The following is a 20,471-nucleotide window of genomic DNA, read 5'->3' on the forward strand; positions in this document are numbered from 1 at the left end:
ACCATCATGTTGCACTTGAGAAGTTACAGCGGATATGTAAAAGGATGTTGCACTGGAAAGAGTACAGAGGAGATTTTCCAGGTTGATGCTGTAGAGAGGGTGCAGTGGAGATTTACCAGGATGTTGAACTGGAGAGGTACAGAGGAGATTTACCAGGATGTTGCACTAGAGAGGATACAGAGAAGATTTACCAGGATGTTGCACTAGAGAGCTTACAGAGGATATTTATCAGGATGTTGGACTGGAGAGGTTACAGACGAGATTTCAAAGGATGATTCCCTAGTGAGGGTACAGAGCAGATTTACCTGGATGTTGCACTGAAGACTTTACACAGCAGATTTAACAGGATGTTGCACAGAAAGCGTGCAGTGGAGATTTACCAGGAGGTTGGACTTGAGAGGGTACACAGGAGATTTACCAGGATGTTGCAATCGAGAGGGTTCAAATGAGATTTACCAGGATCTTGCACTAGAGAGGGTGCAGGGTAGATTTACCAGGTTATTGAGCTGTAGACGGTACAGATTAGTTTTACTAGGATATCACACTAGTGAGGGTACAGAGGAGACTTACCAGGATGCTGCACTAGAGACGATACAAAGGAGATTTATTAGGATGTGGCCCTGGGAGGGTACAGAAGAGATTCACCTTAAAGTTTCACTAGACAAGGTACAGAGGTGATTCAGAAGAATGTTGCACCAGTGAGGATAGAGAGGACATTTACCAGTATATTGCACTGGGAGGGTACAGAGGATATTTACAGGATGTTGCACCGAAAAGGGTGCAGAGGAGATTTACCAGGATGTTGCGATAAAGAGCGTACAGAGAAGATTTACCAGGATTTTTCACAGGAGGGGGTTAAGAGGAGTATTACCAGAATGTTGCACTGGAAAGAGTAAAGAGGAGATTTACCAGGATGAAGCGACTGTACGGTAAAGATGAGATTTACTAGGATGTTGCACTAGAGCGGGTACAGAGGAGCTACGAGGACGTTGCTCTTGAAATGGTGCGGTGGAGATTTACCAGGACGTGGCCCTGGAAGGGTACAGAGGAGATTCACCAGAATGTTGCTCCTGAAGGGGACAGAGCAAAATTACCAGAATGTTGGACAATTGAGGGGCAGAGGAAGATTAGCTGGATATTGCACTTGAGAGGGTACAGAGGAGATTTACCAGGATATTACACTGGAGCGGGTAGAGAGATTTAGCAGAATGTTGCATGGCCGAGGGTAATGAGGTTCTTTAAAATGATGTTGCTTTGGATTGGGTGCAGAGGAGATTTACCAGGATTTTGCACTGGAGAGTGTACAGAAGCGATTTGGCACGATGTTGCACTAGAGAGGATACTGACGAGATTTACCAGGATGTTACACAGGTGAGGGTACAGAGGGCTTTTAAAAGGATATATCACTAAGTGTGTAAAGAGGAGATTTACCAGGATGTTACATTGGAGCGGGTAGAGAGATTTATCAGGATGTTTCACTGCCGAGTGTACAGATGAGATTTAAGAGGATGTTACCTTGGAGTGGGTGCAGAGGAGATTTACCAGGATGTTGCCCTAGAGAGGGTACAGAGGATATTTAACAGGATGTTGCACTACAGAGTATACTGCCAAGATTTAGCAGGATGTTGCACTGGCGAGTTTACAGAGGAGATTTGCCAGGTGTTGCCCTAGAGAGGATACAGAGGGGATTAACAAAGATGTTGCACTAGAGAGGGTAGAGAGGAGATTTACTAGGATGTGGCCTTGGGAGGGCACAGGGTAGATTCACCAGAATGATGCATTAGACAGGGCACAGAGGAGATTTACCAGGATCTTGCACTAGAGAGGGTAAAGAGGATATTTACCATGATATTGCAGTGGAGAGAATACAGAAGAGTTTACCAGGATGTTGCACAGTCGAGGGTACAGGGGAGATTTACCAGGATGTTGCACTGGTGAGGGTACGGAGGGGTATTAACAGGATATTGCACTAGAGAGGGTACAGAGCAGATTTACCAGGATGTTTCAGTGGAGTGGGTAGAGTGATATGGCAGAATGTTGCACTGCCAAGGTAAAGAGTAGATTTAACTGGATGTTGCAGTGGAGTGGGTGGAGAGGAGATTTACCGGTATGTTGCACTAGAGAGAGTACATATGAGATTTACCAGGATGAGGCCCTGGAAGGGAACAGAGTAGATTCACCAGAATGTTGCACAAGTTAGGTTAGAGAGGAGATTTACAGGATGTTGCACTAGTGAGGGTACAGAGGAAATTTGCCAGAATATTGCAGTGGAGAAAGTACAGGGGAGATTTACCAGGATGTTGGAATGGACAGAATAAAGAGGAAAATTTCCAGGATGTTGCAATAGAGAATGTAGAGCCGAGATTTACTAGGTTTTTGACCTGGAGCGAGTACAGAAGATATTTAAAAGGATGTTGCACTAGACAGGGTACAGAGGGGATTTACCAGGATGTTGCACTTGAGAAGTTACAGCGGAGATTTACCAGAAAGTTGCACTGGATAGGTTACAGAGGTGATTTTCCAGAATATTGCACCGGAGCGGTACAGATGAGATTTACAAGAATGTTGCACTAGAGAGGTTAAAGAGGAGATTTACCAGGATTTTGCACTTGAGAGGGTACAGAGGAGATTTACCAGGATATTACACTGGAGCGAGTAGAGCGATTTAGCAGGATGTCGCATGGCCGAGGGTAACGAGGTTCTTTAACAAGCTGTTGCTTTGGATTGGGTGCAGAGGAGATTTACCAGGATGTTGCACTGGAGAGTGTACAGAAGCGATTTGGCACGATGTTGCACTAGAGAGGATACTGACGAGATTTACCAGGATGTTACACAGGTGAGGGTACAGAGGGCTTTTAAAAGGATATATCACTAAGTGTGTAAAGAGGAGATTTACCAGGATGTTACATTGGAGCGGGTAGAGAGATTTATCAGGATGTTTCACTGCCGAGTGTAAAGATGAAATTTAAGAGGATGTTGCCTTGGAGTGGGTGCAGAGGAGATTTACCAGGATGTTGCTCTAGAGAGGGTACAGAGGATATTTAACAGGGTGTTGAACTACAGAGTATACTGCCGAGATTTAGCAGGATGTTGCACTGGCGAGTTTACAGAGGAGATTTGCCAGGTGTTGCACTAGAGAGGATACAGAGGGGATTAACAAAGATGTTGCACTAGAGAGTGTAGAGAGCAGATTTACTAGGATGTGGCCTTGGGAGGGCACAAGGTAGATTGACCAGAATGATGCATTAGACAGGGCACAGAGGAGATTTACCAGGATCTTGCACTAGAGAGGGTAAAGAGGAAATTTACCATGATATTGCAGTGGAGAGATTACAGAAGAGTTTACCAGGATGTTGCACAGGCGAGGGTACAGGGGAGATTTACCAGGATGTTGCACTGCTGAGGGTACGGAGGGGTAATAAAAGGATATTGCACTAGAGAGGGTACAGAGCAGATTAACCAGGATGGTTCAGTGGAGTGGGTAGAGTGATATGGCAGAATGTTGCACTGCCAAGGTAAAGAGGAGATTTAACTGGATGTTGCAGTGGAGTGGGTGGAGAGGAGATTTACCAGTATGTTGCACTAGAGAGAGTACAGATGAGATTTACCGGGATGAGGCCCTGGAATGGATCAGAGTAGATTCACCAGAATGTTGCACAAGTTAGGGTAAAGAGGAGATTTACCAGGATGTTGCACTAGTGAGGGTACAGAGGAAATTTGCCAGAATATTGCAGTGGAGAAAGTACAGAGGAGTTTACCAGGATGTTGGACTGGAGATGATACAGGGGAGATTTACCAGGATGTTGAATTGGACAGAATAAAGAGGAAAATTTCCAGGATGTTGCAATAGAGAATGTAGAGCCGAGATTTACTAGGTTTTTGACCTGGAGCGAGTACAGATGATATTTAAAAGGATGTTGCACTAGACAGGGTACAGAAGGGATTTACCAGGATGTTGCACTTGAGAAGTTACAGCGGAGATTTACCAGGATGTTGTACTGGAAAGTGTACAGAGGATATTTAACAGGATATTGCACTTGAGAGGGTGCAGAAGAGATTTACCAGAATGTTGCACTGCAGATTGTAGATAATTTTACATGGATGTTGCACTAGAGAAAGTAGAGAGGAGAGTTACCAGATGTTGCAAAGGCGAAGTGAAAGAGGAGATTTAAAAAGATATTGTTCTAGAGATGATTCAGAGGAGATTTACCAGGATGTTGCACTGGAGAGGGTTCAGAGTAGATTAGCAGGATGGTGCACTGCGATGGTACAGAAGTGATTTACCAGGATGTTACACTAGTGAGGTTATAGAGGAGTTTTACAAGGATGTTGCACTCTAGAGGGTACAGGGTAGATTTACCACGGTGTTGCACTGGAGAGAGTGCAGAGGAGATGGTCCAGGATTTTGGAATTCAAAGGGTAATGATCTGATTTACCAGGATGTTGCACTGGTGGAAGTATAGGGGTGATTTACAAGGAAGTTGCTTTGGATAGGCTACAGAGGAAATTTACCAGGATGTAACACTGTAGAGGGTGGAGAGGAGATTTAGCACGATGTTGCACTGCAGAAGGTACAGAGGTAGATTTACAAGAATGTTTCACTAGAGATGATACAGAGGAGATTTACCAGGGTGTTGCACTTGAGAGGTTAATGAGGAGATTTACCACGATGTTACACTGGAGCGGGTAGACAGATTTAGCAGGATGTTGCACTGCTAAGGGTACAGAGGAGCTTTAACTGGATGTTGCTTTGGAGTGGGTGCAGAGGAGATTTATCAGGATGTTGCACTGTAGATGGTGGTGACGAGATTCAGCACGACGTTGCACTGCAGAAGGTACAGAGTGAGATTTACAAGAATGTTGCACTAGAGATGTTATAGAGGAGATTTACCAGGATGTTGCACTTGAGAGGCTACAGAAGAGATTTACCTGGATGTGAAAAAGGTGAGGGTACAGAAGTGATTTACCAGGATGTTGCACAAGAGAGGATACTGAGGAGATTTACCAGAATGTTGCACTGGAGAGGTTATAGAAGAGATTTACCAGGATGTTGCACTTGAGAGGGTATACAGAGGAGATTTACCAGGATGTTACACAGGTGAAGGTACAGAGGGGTTTTAACAGGATATTTCACTAGAGAGTGTAAAGAGAAGATTTACCAGTATGTTACATTGGAGCGCGTAGAGAGATGTGTCAGGATGTTTCACTGCCAACGGTACAGATGCTATTTAACAGGATGTTGCACTGGAGTGGGTGCAGAGGAGATTTACAAGGATGTTGAACTGGAGAGGGTACAGAGGATATTTACCAGGATGTTGCACTAGAGAGAATACTGAGGAGATTTACCAGGATGTTGCACTTGAGAGGATACAGTGGAGATTTACTTGGATGTTAAACAGGTGAGGGTACAGAGGGGTTTTAACACGATATTTCACTAGAGAGTGTAAAGAGGACATTGATCAGGATGTTACACTGGAGCGTGTAGAGAGATTTAGCAGGATGTTGCACTGCCGAGCGTACAGAGGAGTTTTAACAGGATGTTGCATTGGAGTAGGTGCAGAGGAAATTTATAAGGATGTTGCACTGGAGAGGGTAAAGAAGTGATTTACCAGGATGTTGCACTTGAGAGGGTATACAGAGGAGATTTACCAGGATGTTACACAGGTGAAGGTACAGAGGGGTTTTAACAGGATATTTCATTAGAGAGTGTAAAGAGAAGATTTACCAGGATGTTACACTGGAGAGGGTAGAGAGATTTATCAGGATGTTTCACTGCCAAGGTTACAGATGATATTTAACAGGATGTTGCACTGGAGTGGGTGCAGAGGAGATTTACAAGGTTGTTGCACTGGAGAGGGTACAGAGGATATTTTCCAGGATGTTGCACTAGAGAGGATACAGAGGAGATTTAGCAGGATGTTGAACTGGCGAGGTTACAGAAGAGATTTATCAGGATGTTGCACCTGAGAGGATACAGAGGGGTTTTACAAGGATGTTGCACTAGAGAGGGTAGAGAGGAGATTTACCAGGAAATGGCCCTGGGTGGGTACAAAGTAGATTGACCAGAGTGATGCAATAGACAGCGTACAGAGGATATTTACCAGGATGTTGCACTAGATAGGGTACAGAGGAAATTTAACATGATATTGCAGTGGAGAAAATACAGAAGAGTTTACCACGATGTTGCACTGGCGAAGGGACAGGGGAGATTTACCAGGATGTTGCACTGGAGAGGGTACGGAGGGGTTTGAACAGGATATTGCACTAGAGAAGGTACAGAGGAGATTTACCAGGATGTTGCAGTGGAGCGGGTAGAGAGATTTAGCAGGATGATGCTCTGCCGAGGGTACAGAGGAGATGTAAAAGGATGTTGCAGTGGAGTGGGTGCAGAGGAGATTTACCAGGATGTTGCACTAGAGAGGGTACAGAGGAGATTTACAAGGATGTGGCCCTGGTAAGGTACAGAGTAGATTCACCAGAATGGTGCACTAGTTAAGGTGCAGAGGAGAATTACCAGGATGTTGCACTAGAGAGGGTACAGAGAAGATTTACCAGGATGAGGCCCTGGGAGGGTACAGAGTAGATTCACCAGAATGTTACACAAGTTAGAGTATAGAGGAGATTTACCAGCATGTTACTGTGGAGAGAGAACAGAGGAGTTTACCAGGATGTTGCACTGGAGAGGTTACAGGGGAGATTTACCAGGATGTTGCATTGGACAGAATAAAGAGGAAAATTACCAGGATGTTGCAATAGAGAATGTAGAGAGGAGATTTACCAGGTTGTTGCACTGGAGCGAGTACAGAAGATATTTACAAGGATGTTGCACTATACAGGTACAGAGAAGATTTACCAGGATGTTGACTTGAGAAGTTGCGGCGGAGATTTACCAGAATGTTGCACTGGAGAGGGTACAGAGTTGATTTTCCCGGATGTTGCACTGGAGCGGTACTGATGAGATTTACAAAAACGTTGCACTAGAGAGATTACAGAGGAGATTTAATAGGATTTTGTGCTGGAGAGTGTACAGAGGAGATTTACCAGGATGTTGAACAGGAGAGTGTACAGAAGATATTTAACAGGATATTGCACTTGAGACGGTGCAGAGGAGATTTACCAGTATGTTGCTTCGGACAGAATAAAGAGGAAAATTACCAGGATATTGCAATAGAGAATGTAGAGAGGAGATTTACCAGGTTGTTGCACTGGAGCGAGTACAGAAGATATTTACAAGGATGTTGCACTACACAGGTACAGAGGAGATTTACCAGAATGTTGCACTGCAGAGTGTAGAGAGCTTTACAAGGGTGTTGCACTAGATAAGGTAGAGAGGAGATTTACCAGATGTTGCACTGGCGAAGTAACAGAGGAGATTTTAAAGATATTGTGCTTGAGAGGATTCAGAGGAGAGGGTACAGAGGAGATTAGCAGGATGTTGCACTACGAGTGTACAGAAGTGATTTACCTGGATGTTACACTAGGGAGGGTACAGAGGAGATTAACCAGGATGTGGCACTGGAGAGGGTGCAGAAGAGATATACCACGATTTTGCACTGAAGAGGTTGCCAAGGAGATTTACCACGGGATGTTGGACTGTAGAGACTATAGGGTAGATTTACTAGAATATTGAACTAGAGAGGGTACAGGGAATACTTACCAGTATGTTGCACTGAAGAGGTTAAAAAGGAAATTTACCAGCATGTTGCAACGAGAGCGTGCAGAGAAGATTTACCAGGTTCTTGGAGTGGAGAGGTTACTGAGGAGATTTACCTGGATGTTGAAAAGGAGGTGGAACAGAGGAGATTTACCAGTATATTGCACTAGAGAGGGAAAAGAGGAGATTTACCAGGTTATTGCACTATAGCGGGTATACAGGAGTTTTAACAGGATGTTACACTTGAGAGGATACAGAGGATATTTTCCAGGATGTTCCATTAGAGAGGTACAGAAGAGATTTACCAGCATGTTGCAGTGGAGAGATTAGAGAGGACATTTACCAGGATGTTGCATGGAGAGTGTACGGAGGAGATTTATCAGGATGTTTCACTAGAGAGGGTACATAGGGGATTAAGCAGTAAATTGAACAAATAGGGTGCAGAGGCGATTTACCAGGATTTTGCACTGCAGAGCGTGCAGAGATGATTTACAATGAAGTTGCATGAGAGAGTGTAACAGAGCTGATATCCAGGATGTTGCGCTGGAGACGGTACAGAGGACTTTTACCAAGATGTTACACTGGAGAGGGTATAGAGATGAATTAACAGGATGTTGCACTGGCGAGGTTAGAGAGGAGATTTACCTGGATGTTACACTAGAGATGGTACAGAGAAGAATTAGCAGGATGTTGCACTGGAGAGAATAGAGAGGAGATTTACCACGATGTTACACGGGAGAGGGTACAGATGTGATTAAATACGATGTTGCGCTGTAGAGATTAAAGGGGAGATTTACCTGGATGTTAAACTAGAGAGGGTACAGAAATAATTAGCAGGATGTTGCACTGGAGAGATTAAATAGGTTATTTACCAGGATGTTGCACTACAGAGTGTACAGAGGAGATTTACCAGGATGTTGCACAGTAGAGATAACAGTGGAGATTTACCAGCACCTTGTACTATATTGGGTACAGAGGAGATTTAGCAGGATGTTGCACTAGGGAGTGTGCAGAGGGGATTTACCAGGATGTTGCACTAGAGAGGATGCAGAGGAGGTTTACTAGAATGGTGCACTGCAGAGGATACCGTGAAGATTTACAAGGATGTAAGATTCGAGAGGGAACAGAGCTGTTTTAACATGATATTGCACTAGGCAGGTTGCAGAAGAGATTTAGCAGGATGTTGCACTGCAGAGGGTAGAGTGGAGATTTTCAAGGAATGTTGCACTAGAGAGGGTACAGAGAAGATTTACCAGGATGTTGTAGTGGAGAGCGTACAGAGGAGATTCAGCAAAAAGTTACACTGGCGAGGCTAAAGAGGAGATTTCGCAGGTTATTGCACTGGCGCATGTACAAAGGAGATTCATCAGGATGTTGCAGTGGAGAGGCTGCAGAGGAGATTTACCAGGATGTTGCACTGTAGGGTGTACAAAGATTTAACAGGATGTTGCACTGTCGAGATTACAGAGGCGATATTATGAAAATATTGCACTAGAGAGAGAACAGAGGAGATTTACCAGGATGTTGCAATAGAGAGGGTGCAGAGGTGATTTACCAGGATGTTGATCTGGAGAGAGTACAAAACACTTTTACAAGGATGTTACACTGGAGAGGGTTTAGAGGTGATAAACCAGGATGTTGGACTGGCGAGGGTACAGAGGAGATTTACCTGGATGTAACACTAGAGAGTATACTGAGGAGAATAAGCAGAATGTTGCACTGGAGAGACTACGGAGAAGATTTACCACGAAGTTGCACTGCAGAGTGTACAGAGGAGATTTACCAGGATGTTGCTCTGTAGATATTACAGTGGAAATTTACTAGGATGTTGCACTGGAGGGGGTACCATGATGATTTACGAGGATGTTGCACTAGAGAGGGTACAGTGTAGATTTACCAGGATGTTGCACTGGAGAGAGCAGAGAGAAGATTGAGCATGTTGTTGCACTGGCGAGTGTTCACAGGAGAATCAGCAGGATGTTGCAGTGGAGAGGTTGCAGAGGAGATTTACTACGATGTTGCACTGTAAAGTGGAAAGAGGAGATTTAATAGGATTTTGCACTGTAGAGATTCTGTGGGAGATTTACCAGAATATTGCACTAGAGAGGGTACAGTGGCGATTTTCCAGGATGTTGCTCTAGAGAGGGTGCAGTGGAGATTTACCAAGAAGTTCGACAGTTGAAGGTACAGAGCAGATTTACCAGGATGTTGCACTGGAAATGGTACAGAGGAGATTTACCAGGTTATTGCGCTGTATGGGTAGAGAGGAGATTTAGTAGGATGTGACACTAGAGAGGGTACAGAGAAGACTTACCAGTACGTTGCACTAGAGATGAAAAAGTGGAGATCTATTATGATGTAGCCCTATGAGAGTACAGAATAGATTCACAATAATGTTCCAGTAGACAGTGTATAGAGGAGATTTACCAGGATGTTTTACTGGAGAGGGTAGAGAGGAAATTTAGCAGGATGTTACTCTGGAGCTGATAGAGAGCTTTACCAGGACGTTGCACTGCCTAGGGTACAGAAGAGGTTGAACAGGATATAGCAGTGGAGTGTGTCCAGAGGAGCTTTACCAAGATGTTGCACTGTAGAGGGTACAGAGGATATTTACCAGGATGTTGCACTAGAGAGGATACAGAGGAGATTTACCAGGATGTTGCACTAGACATGGTGCAGAGGAGATTTACCAAGATGTTGCCCTGGAATGGTTACCGACGTCATGGACCAGGATGTTGCACTACAGAGGGAACGGAGGAGAATTACAAGGACGTTGCACTAGCGAGGGTACAAAGGAGATTGTTCAGGATATCGCACTGGAGAGCATACAGAGTAGATTTACCACGATGTTACACTGGAGAGGGCACATAGGGGATTTAACAGAACATTGCACTAGAGAGGTGGCAGAGGCGATTTACCAGGATGTTGCACTGTAGAGCGTGCACAGATGATTTACGAGGAAGTTGCACTAGAGAGTGTTCAGAGGTGATTTACCAGGATGTTAAGCTGGAGAGGATACAGAGGAGATTTACAAGGATGTTACACTGGAGAGTGTACAGAGGTGATTTAACATGATGTTGCACTGGCTTGGGTACAGAGGAAATTAACGTGGATGTTACACTACAGTGGGTACAGAGTAGAATTAGCTGGATGTTGCACTGGAGAGAGTACAGAGGAGATTTACCACGATGTTGCACTGCAGAGTGTACAGATGAGATTTACCATGATGTTGCACTATAGAGATGACAGTGGAGATTTAGAAAAAAATTGCACTAGAATGGGTACAGAGGAGATTTACCAGGCTGTTGTACTAGAGAGTGTGCAGAGGGGATTTACCAGGATGTTGCACTAGAGACTATGCAGATAGTTTTACGAGGATGTTGCCCTAGAGTGTTTACTTGGCAGATTTACTAGGATGTTGCACTGGAGAGGATACCGTGAAGATTTAACAGGATGTGGCGCTAGAGATGGTATAGAGGAGATTTACCAGGACGTTGCACTAGAGATGATAGAGAGGTGATCTATTAGGATGTGGTGCTGGGAGGGTACAGAAGAGATTGAACATAATGTTTCACTAGACAGAGTAAAGAGGAGATTTACCAGAACGTTGCACCAGTCAGGGAACAGTGGAGATTTACCAGGAGATTGCACTGGACAGGGCACAGAGGAGAGTTACAAGATGTTGCACTAGAGAGTGTACAGAGGAGAATTACCAGAATGTAAAACTGGAGCGGGTAGAGAGATTTACCAGTAGTTTGCATTGCGGAGAGTACAGAGGATATTTAAAAGATGTTGCAGTGGAGTGATTCCAGCGGAGATTTACCAGGATGTTGCACTGGAGAGGGTACAGAGGAGATTAGAAGGATGGCCACTAGAGAGGGCGCAGAGAACAATTAACAGGATGTTGCACTACAGACGGTACAGAGGAAATTTACAAGGAATTTGCGCTAGTGAGGGTACAGAGGAGATTTATCAAGGTGTTGCACAGGCGAGCATAGTGAGTTGATTTACCACGATGTTACACAGGAGAGGGTACATAGTGGATTTAACAGGAAATTGAACAAATAGGGTGCAGAGGCGATTTACCAGGATTTTGCACTGCAGAGCGTGCAGAGATGATATATGAGGAAGTTGCATTAGAGAGTGTAACAGAGCTGATTTCCAGGATGTTGCGCTGGAGACGATACAGAGGACTTTTACCAAGATGTTACACTGGAGAGGGTATAGAGGTGAATTAACAGGATGTTGCACTGGCGATGTTAGAGTGGAGATTTACCTGGATGTTACACTAGAGAGGGTACAGAGGAGAATTAGCAGGATGTTGCACTGGAGAGACTACAGAGGAGATTTACCACGATGTTACACGGGAGAGGGTACAGATGTGATTAAATACGATGTTGCACTGTAGAGATTAAATAGGAGAATTACCAAGATGTTGCACTGCAGAGTGTACAGAGGAGATGTACCAGATGTTGCACAGTAGAGATAACAGTGGAGATTTACCAGCACGTTGTACTAGAGTTGGTACAGAGGACATTTAGCAGGATGTTGCACTAGGGAGTGTGCAGAGGGGATTTACCAAGATGTTGCACTAGAGAGGATGCAGAGGAGATTTACCAGAATGGTGCACTGCAGAGGATACCATGAAGATTTACCAGGATGTTACACTCGAGAGGGAACAGAGCAGTTTTAACATGATTTTGCACTAGACAGGGTGCAGAGGAGATTTAGCAGGATGTTGCACTGCAGAGGGTAGAGTGGAGATTTACAAGGAATGTTGCACTAGAGAGGGTACAGAGAAGATTTACCAGGATGTTGCAGTGGAGAGCGTACAGAGGAGATTCAGCAGGAAGTTACACTGGGGAGGCTAGAGAGGAGATTTAGCACGTTGTTGCACTGGCGCTTGTACAGAGGAGATTCAACAGGATGTTGCAGTGGAGAGGCAGCAGCGGAAATTTACCAGGATGTTGCACTGTAGGGTGTTCAAAGAGTTAACAGGATGTTGCACTGTCGAGATTACAGGGGCGATTTATGAGAATATTGCACTAGCGAGAGAACAGAGGAGATTTACCAGGATGTTGCAATAGAGAGGGTGCAGAGGTGATTCACCAGGATGTTGAGCTGGAGAGAGTACAAAGCACTTTTACCAAGATGTTACACTGGAGAGGGTTTAGAGGTGATTGAACAGGATGTTGGACTGGCGAGGGTACAGAGGAGATTTACCTGGTTGTAACACTAGAGAGGATATTGAGGAGAATAAGCAGAATGTTGCACTGGAGAGAGTACAGATGAGATTTACCACGATGTTGCACTGCAGAGTGTACAGAGGAGATTTACCAGGATGTTGCTCTGTAGATATTACAGTGGAAATTTACCAGGATATTGCAATAGAGTGGGTGCAGAGGAGATTTACCAGGATAAGGCACTAGAGAGAGCGCAGCGGGGATTTACGAGGATATGCACTAGAGAGGATGCAGCGGAGATTTACCATGATGTTGCACTTGAGAGGGTACAGTGGAGATTTACTAGGATGTTGCACTGGAGGGTATATCGTGAAGATTTACGAGTATGTTGCACTAGAGAGGGTAAAGATTAGATTTACCAGGATGTTGCACTGGAGAGAGCAGAGAGGATTTTTAGCAGGTTGTTGCACTGGCGAGTGTGCAGAGGAGAATCAGCAGGATGTTGCAGTGGAGAGGTTGCAGAGGAGATTTACCACGATGTTGCACTGTAAAGTGTAAAGAGGAGATTTAATAGGATTATGCACTGTAGAGATTACAGGGGAGATTTACCAGAATATTGCACTAGACATGGTACAGAGGAGATTTATCAGGGTGTTGCACTAGAGAGTGTGGAGAGGGGATATACCAGGATGTTGCACTAGAGAGAATGCAGCGGAGATTTACGAGGATGTTGCACTAGAGAGAGTACAGAGGAGATTTACTCAGATGTTGCACTGGAGAGGATACCATGAAGATTTACCAGCATGTTACATTGGATAGGGTACAGAGCAGTTTTAACATGATATTGCACTAGACAGGGTGCAGAGAAGATTTACCAGTATGTTGCACTGCAGGCTTAGAGTGGAGATATCCAAGGATGTTTCAATGGAGAGGGTAAAGAGGAGTTCGAAGGATGGCCACTAGAGACGTTGCATAACAGAAATAACAGGATGTTGCACTACAGATTGTAGAGATGAGAATTACAAGAAAGTTGCACTAGCGAGGGTGCAGAGAAGATTTATCAGATTGTTGCACTGTCGAGCGCACAGAGTCGATTTACCACGATGTTACAGTGGGCAGGGTACATAGGGGATTTAACAGGACATTGCACTAGAGAGGGTGCAGTGGCGATTTACCAGGATGTTGCACTGCAGAGCGTGCAGAGATGATTTACCAGGATGTTGCACTGCAGAGCGTGCAGAGATGATTTATGAGGAAGTTGCACTAGAGAGTGTAATAGAGGTGATTTACCAGGATGTTGCGCTGGAGAGGGTACAGAGGACTTTTACCAGGATGTTACACAGGAGAGGGTATAGAGGTGATTTAAAGGATGTTGCACTGGCGAGGATACAGAGGAGATATACCTGGATGTTACACTAGAGAGGGTACAGAGGAGAATTAGCAGGATGTTGCGCTGGAGAGACTACAGAGGAGATTTACACGATGTTGCACTGCAGAGTGTACAGAGGAGATTTACCAGGATGTTGCACTATAGAGATAACAGTGGAGATTTACCAGCATCTTGCACTAAATTTCGTACAGAGGAGATTTACCAGGATGTTGCACTAGGGAGGGTGCAGAGGGGATTTACTATGATGTTGCACTAGAGAGGATGCAGAGGAGATTTACGAGGATGTTGCACTAGAGATGGTACACAGGAGATTTACTAGGGTGTTGCACTGGAGACGATACCGTGAAGATTGACCAGGATGTTACACTAGAGAGGGTACAGAGCAGTTTTAAGAAGATATTGTACTAAACACGGTGCAGAGGAGATTTACCAGAATGTTGCACTGCAGAGGGTAGAGTGGAGATTTACAAGGATGTTGCACTAAAGACGGTACATAGAAAATTTACCAGGATGTTGCGCTGGAGAGGGTAGAGAGGAGAATTAGCAGGTTGTTGCACTGGCACTTATATAGAGGAGATTCAACAGGATGTTGCAGTGGAAAGGTTGCAGAGGAGATTTACCAGGATGTTGCACTGTAGAGTTTATAGAGGAGATTTAACAGGATGTTGCACTGTAGTGCTTACAGGGGAGATTTACGAGAATATTGCACTAGAGAGGGTACAGTGTAGATTTAACAGGATGTTGCACTAGAGAGAGTGCAGAGGTGATTCACCTGGATGTTGCGCTGGAGAGAATACAGAGGGCTTTTAACAGGATGTTACATTCGAGAGGTTATAGAGGTGATTTAACAGGATGTTGCACTGGAGAGGGTACAGAGGAGATATACCTGGATGTTAGACTAGAGAGGATGCTGAGGAGAATAAGCAGAATGTTGCAGTGGAGAGACTACAGAGGAGATTTACTACGATGTTGCATTGCAGAGGGTAGAGTGGAGATTTACAAGGATGTTGCACTAGAGCAGTTATAGAGAAGTAGAGCTGCAGAATACCAAAGTGAAAAAAACGTTAGTGGGAGTTGTGTACAGACCTCCAAACAGTAGTAGTGATGTTAGGGAGGGCATCAAACATGAAATTAGGGATGTGTGCAATAAAGGTGCAGCAGTTATAATGGGTGACTTTAATATGCACATAAATTGGGTTAACCAAACTGGAAGCAATACGGTGGAGGAGGATTTCCTGGAGTGCATAAGTGATGGTTTTTTAGACCAATATGTCGAGGAACCAACTAGGGGGGTGGCCATCTTAGACTGGGTGTTGTGTAATGAGAGAGAATTAATTAGCAATCTCGTTGTACGAGGCCCCTTGGGGAAGAGTGATCATAATATGTTGGAATTCTCCATTAGGATGGAGAATGAAACAGTTAATTCAGAGACCATGGTCCAGAACTTAAAGAAGGGTAACTTTGAAGGTATGAGGTGTGAATTGGCTAGGATAGATTGGCGAATGATACTGAAGGCGTTGACTGTGGATGGGCAGTGGCAGACATTTAGAGACCGCATGGATGAACTACAACAATTGTACATTGCTGTCTGGCGTAAAAATAAAAAAGGGAAGGTGGCTCAACCGTGGCTATCAAGGGAAATCAGGGATGGCATTAAAGCCAAGGAAGTGGCATACAAATTGGTCAGAAATAGCAGCGAACCCGGGGACTGGGAGGAATTTAGAACTCAGCAGAGGAGGACAAAGGGTTTGATTAGGGCAGGGATAATGGAGTACGAGAAGAAGCTTGCAGGGACCATTAAGATGGATTACAAAAGTTTCGATAGATATGTAAAGAGAAAAAGGTTAGTAAAGACAAACATAGGTCGCCTGCAGTCAGAATCAGGGGAAGTCATAACGGGGAACAAAGAAATGGCGGATCAATTGAACAAGTACTTTGGTTCGGTATTCACTGAGGAGGACACAAACAACCTTCCGGATATAAAAGTGGATGGAGGCTCTAGTAAGGAGGAGGAACTGAGACAAATCCTTATTAGTTGGGAAATTGTGTTGGGGAAATTGATGGGATTGAAGGCCGATAAATCCCCAGGGCCTGATGGACTGCATCCCAGAATACGTAAGGAGGTGGCCTTGGAAATAGTCGATGCACTGACAGTCATTTTCCAACATTCCTTTGATTCTGGATCAGTTCCTATGGAATTGAAGGTCGCCAATGTAACCCCACTTTTTAAAAAAGGAGGGAGAGAGAAAACAGGGAATTATAGACCGGTCAGCCTGACATCGGTAGTGGGTTAAATGATGGAATCAATTATTAAGAATGTCATAGCATTGCATTTGGAAAGAGGTAAAATGATAGGTACAAATCAGCATGGATTTGTGAAAGGGAAATCATGCTTGACAAATCTTCTGTAATTTTTTGAGGATGTTTCCAGTAGAGTGGACAAGGGAGAACCAGTTGATGTGGTATATTTGGACTTTCAGAAGGCTTTCGACAAGGTCCCACACAAGAGTTTAATGTGCAAAGTTAAAGCACATGGGATTGGGGGTAGTGTGCTGACATGGATTGAGAACTGGTTGTCAGACAGGAAGCAAAGAGTAGGAGTAACTGGGGACTTTTCAGAATGGCAGGCAGTGACTAGTGGGGTACCGCAAGGTTCTGTGCTGGGGCCCCAGCTGTTTACACTGTACATTAATGAATTAGACGAGGGGATTAAAGGTATAAATTCCAAATTTTCGTATGACACTAAGTTGGGTGGCAGTGTGAGCTGCAAGGAGGATGCTATGAGGCTGCAGAGCGACTTGGATAGGTTAGCTGAGTGGGCAAATGCAAGCCAGATGAAGTATAATGTGGATAAATGTGAGGTTATCCACTTTGGTGGTAAAAACAGAGAGACAGACTATTATCTGAATGGTGACAGATTAGGAAAAGGGGAGGTGCAAAGAGACCTGGGTGTCATGGTACATCAGTCATTGAAGGTTGGCATGCAGGTACACGAGGCGGTTAAGAAAGCAAATGGCATGTTGGCCTTCATAGCGAGGGGATTTGAGTACAGGGGCAGGGAGGTGTTGCTACAATTGTACAGGGCCTTGGTGAGGCCACACCTGGATATTGTGTACAGTTTTGGTCTCCTAACATGAGGAAGGACATTCTTGCTATTGAGGGCGTGCAGCGAAGGTTCACCAGACTGATTCCTGGGATGGCGGGACTGACCTATCAAGAAAGACTGGATCAACTGGGCTTGTATTCACTGGAGTTCAGAAGAATGAGTGGGAATCTCATAGAAACGTTTAAAATTCTGACGGGTTTAGACAGGTTAGATGCAGGAAGAAAGTTCCCAATGTGGCGGAAGTCCAGCACCAGGGGACCCAGGCTAAGGATAAGGGGGAAGCCATTTAGGACTGAGATGAGGAGGAATTTATTCACCCAGAGAGTGGTGAACCTGTGGGATTCTCTACCACAGAAAGTTGTTGAGGTTATTTCCTAAATATATTCAAAAAGGAGTTAGATGAATTCCTTACTACTCGGGGGATCAAGGGGTATGGTGAGAAAGCAGGAATGGGGTACTGAAGTTGCATGTTCAGCCATGAACTCATTGCATGGTGGTGCAGGCTCGAAGGGCCGAATGGCCTACTCCTGCACCTAGTTTCTAATTTTCTATGTTTCTATGTTTCTAAGATTTACCAGGATGTTGCACTGGAGAGGGGACAGAGGAGATTATTCAGGAAGTTACACTGGCGAGGTTGGAGAGGAGATTTAGCAGGTTGTTGCACTGGCACATATACAGAGTAGATTCAACAGGATGTTGCAGTGGAGAGGTTGCAGAGGAGATTTACCAGGATGCTGCACTATAGAGTTTATAGAGGAGTTTTAACAGGATGTTGCACTGTAGTGATTACAGGGGAGATTTACGAGAATATTGCACCATAGAGGGTACAGAGTAGATTTACCAGGATGTTACACTAACTACAAAGAGTGCAGAGATGATTCACCAGGATGTTGCGCTGGAGAGAGTACAGAGGACGTTTACCAGGATGTTACATTCGAGAGGGTATAGAGGTGATTTAACAGGATGTTGCACTGGCGACGGTACAGAGGAGATTTACCTGGATGTTACACTAGAGAGGATACTGAGGAGAATAAGCAGAATGTTGCAGTGGAGAGACTATAGAGGAGATTTACCATGATGTTGCAATGATGACATTACAGTGGAGATTTACCAGCATATTGCAATAGAGTGGGTGCAGCGGAGATTTGCCAGGATGTTGCACTAGAGAGGATGCAGAGGAGATTTACCAGGATGTTGCACTAGAGAGGGTACAGAGGAGATTTACTAGGATGTTGCACTGGAGAGGATACCGCGAACATTTACCAGGATGTTGCTCTAGAGAGGGTACAGAGAAGATTTACCAGGATGTTGCACTGAAGAGGGTAAAGAGGACATTTAGCAGGAAAATATACTGGATAGAGCAGAGAGGAGATTTAGCAGGTTGTTGCACTGACGGGTGTACAGAGCAGATTCAACAGGATTTTGCAGTGGAGAGGTTGCAGAGGAGATTTACCACGATGTTGCACTGTAAAGTGTAAAGAGGAGACTTAAAAGGATGTTGCACTGTATGATTACAGGGGAGATTTACCAGAATATTGCACTAGAGCGGGCACAGAGAAGATTTACCAAGATGTTGCACTAGAGAGAGTGCAGAGGGGATTTACCAGGATTTTGCACTAGCAAGGACGCAGCGGAGATTTATGAGGATGTTGCAATCGAGAGAGTAAAGATGACATTTACTAGGATCTTGCACTGGAGAGGGTAAAGAGGAAATTTAGAAGGAAGTTACACTGGAGATAGCAGAGATGAGATTTAGAAGGTTGTTGCACTGGCGAGTGTACAGAGGAGATTCAACAGAATGTTGCAGTGGAGAGGTTGCAGAGGAGATTTACCACGATGTTGCACTGTAAAGTGTAAAGAGGAGACTTAATAGGATGTTGCACTGTAGAGATTACAGGGGAGATTTACCAGAATATTGCACTAGAGCGGGTATAGAGAAGATTTACCAAGTTGTTGCACTAGAGAGGTTGCAGAGGGGATTTACCAGGATGTTACACCCGAGCGGGTACAGAGAAGATTTACTAGGATGTTGCAATAGAGAGGATACTGAGGAGATAACAGGACGTTGCACTAGAAATGGTGCAGTGGAGATTTACCAGGATGTGGCCCTGGGAGGGAACAGAGGAGATTCACCAAAATTTTGCACTCGACAGGGTACAGGGCAGAGTTACCAGAATGTTGCACAATTGAGGGTGCAGAGTAGATTTACCTGGATATTGCACTGGAGAAGATACAGAGGAGATTTACCAGGATGTCGCACTATAGAAGGTACAAGGAGATTTACCAGGGTATTACACTGGAGAGGGTGCAGACGAGATGTACCAGGATTGTATAATTAAGATGTTACTGATCTGATTTACGAGGATGTTGCACTGGAGAACGTACAAAAGAGATTTACTGGGAAGTTGCATTGGATAGGGTACAGAGGAGTTTCACCAGGATGTTACACTGCAGAGGTTAGAGAGGATATTTAGCACGATGTTGCACTGCAGAAGGTACAAAGGGAGATTTACAAGAATGTTGCACTAGAGATGTTACAGAGGATATTTTCCAGGATGTTACACTGGAGAGGGTAGAGAGGAGATTTAGCAGGTTGTTGCACTGGCGAGGAAAGAGAGCAGAATCAACACGATGTTGCAGTGGAAAATTTGCAGAGGACATTTACAAGGATGTTGCACTGGAATGGGTACAGAGGAGATTTAGCAGAATGTTGCACTAGAGAGCGTACAGTGGAGATTTACCTGCTTATTGCGCTATAGATGGTATAGAGGTGTTTTACAAGGATGTTACACTAGATCAGTAAAGAGGAGATTTACCAGGATGTTGCACTGGAGAGGTTGAAGAGGCAATTTTCCAGGATGTTGCACTGTGGAGCATGCAAAGATAATTTATCAGGAAGTTGCACTAGAGAGGTTACAGAGGTCATTTATCAGGATGTTGCACTGGAGAGGGTACAGGGAAGATTTACCAGAATATTGCACTGGAGATGGTACAGAGTACATTTACCAGGATATTGATTAGAGAGTTTGCAGAGGGGTTTTACCAGGATGTAGCACTGGAGAAGGTACCGTGATGATTTTGCAGAATGTTACACTGGAGAGGGTACAGAGCAATCTTAACATGATATTGCACTAGAGA

The sequence above is a fragment of the Pristiophorus japonicus genome, chromosome Y (genome assembly GCF_044704955.1).
Source record: "Pristiophorus japonicus isolate sPriJap1 chromosome Y, sPriJap1.hap1, whole genome shotgun sequence".
Classification (NCBI taxonomy): Eukaryota; Metazoa; Chordata; class Chondrichthyes; family Pristiophoridae; genus Pristiophorus; species Pristiophorus japonicus.